Source organism: Pecten maximus, chromosome 5 (assembly GCF_902652985.1).
Source record: "Pecten maximus chromosome 5, xPecMax1.1, whole genome shotgun sequence".
Classification (NCBI taxonomy): Eukaryota; Metazoa; Mollusca; class Bivalvia; order Pectinida; family Pectinidae; genus Pecten; species Pecten maximus.
The window spans coordinates 10,899,125-10,901,416 of NC_047019.1; positions in this window are offsets into that span (position 1 = coordinate 10,899,125).

A 2,292-nucleotide genomic window follows, 5' to 3' on the forward strand; every position below is an offset into this window, starting at 1 on the left:
AATCACGACGCGAGTTCGAATCCTACGGAGGGCCCCCCCCCCCCCCCTTTTTTTTTTCTTTTTTTTATCCTTTTTTTTTATTTTCAAAATTAATGCCATATGATAGATGCTCTTGATCGTAGTACTGCATTGCCTGTATATTTCATCAACAAATAATGCAATACTCAAGAAATAAATTACAAAGTTTTCTCTGGGTTTCTTTGCTGTTTTTCTATTAGAAAGAGGTCGATCTCAGAACTAAACAGTACATGGTAGAATAGAAATAATCAACTTTGACTCGTGTATTGTTGCAGGATATACAACATCGTTAATTATTTCTTAAGTAAAATATGACACGGATAAGTGGTGTAATCACAAACTCTGATATGACTTGGCTCAGTGGTGTAATCACAAACTCTGATATGACTTGGATCAGCGATGTTATCACAAACTGATAAGACACGGATCAGTGGTGTAATCACAAACTCTGACTGATATGACACGGATCAGTGGTGTCATCACAAACTTTGATATGATTTGGATCAGCGATGTTATCACAAACTGATAAGACACGGATCAGTGGTGCTATCACAAACTCTGATATGACACGGATCAGTGGTGCTATTACCAACTCTGATATGACACGGATCAGTGGTGCTATCACAAACTCTGATATGACACGAATCAGTGGTGTAATCACAAACTCTGATATGATTTGGATCACCAATGTTATCACAAACTCTGATATGACACAGATCAGTGGTGCTATCACAAATTCGAAAATGACACGGATCAGCGGTGTTATTACAAACTCTGATATAACACGGATCAGTGGCGGTATCACAAACTCTGATATGACACGGATCAATGGTGTTATTACAAAATCTGATATGACACGGATCAGTGGTGTTATTCACAAATTCTGATATGACACGGATCAGTGGTGTTATTACAAACTCTGATATGACACGGATCAGTGGTGTTATCACAAACTCTGATATGACACGGATCAGTGGTGTTATCACAAACTCTGATATGACACGGATCAGTGGTGTTATCACAAATCATAAATGTGTTTTGACCAAATTTGGTCATTATCCTGGGTTAAAAGAAACTCAATTTTGTATAATAGTAGGTCTGATGCCCCTGGGACCTGGGAGAAGGGTCTATTTCAGAATTTTTTTCTCCAGGAATGACAGGATCTTTAATATTTTGTATAAACAGATTTGGTCTGGCTCCCTTGGGGACTGAAGGGCAGACATGAGAATGATTAAGAGATACATTCTTGGGCTTTAAAGTTCTCCTTCTGTTCATGTATGATTTGGTCGATTTGTACCTGTGGTTTGAAGTTTTCTTTGATGAAGATTATGTAGACTGGGATTCAGCTCTAATTACTTACCTGAAATTATCCCGAGATGGTCCTGACCAAGCTTAAGTGTTTTTATTTTTTGGTTGGTCCAAAATCTAAGATGGCCGCCATGGCCAACAAAGCCACCATACATGCTACTGATAGTCTGAGTATGTATATACAATATTATAAGGGTCATTAGAGTCGGATGACCATTAAGGGCCATGGTCCTCTTGTTTCAAGTAATTTCAGATAATCAACGAAATAATTATAAAGTCAAACAAAATAGTGATTATTAGGATAAGTTATCCAGCTGTGCAACTGTTGGATAAAAAAATATATTATAGCTAAATCTTTGTACATCATTGCTCCCCAGATGCAATTAATGCCATACATGTATGCCATACATAAATGTACATGTTTCTATATCGTACATATATGTTACTGAACAAGTACCATAGGCAAAAATTAGACACGGCGGAAATGTTTTTGTGGGGGTTTAAATCAACTAGAAAAACTTTTAAGAGTATTGTATATGAAATATTAAATATCATAAGTTCAGTTGGCATATAGAGAGAACCATCAGAAACAATGTGCATTTGGCTAACAAGTACCTGTGATGGTGTACTTGTTGAACTTGACTTACAGTGTACTTTCAAAGTCACCATGGTCAAGAATTTGATCAAAATCTTGAACAAAGCCTTAAGGACCAACGGTCACACAATATGGCTAGCCAGCAGGTATCAATGGTGCGGTTGAAAGTGTCCTCATATAAATGACCTTGACCTACTTTCAAGGTAAATAGATATTTTTAGTTTTTAGGAATTGTTCAACTTTTTTTATATCAAATGTTTATTTTTGTCATTCTTATTGACTGCTGCATGATAGGGAATGAGAAGCACTTAATATATAATTTCCATATGTTAGGAAATTTAACCCTGACAGAATGTGTTGTACTTCTATAC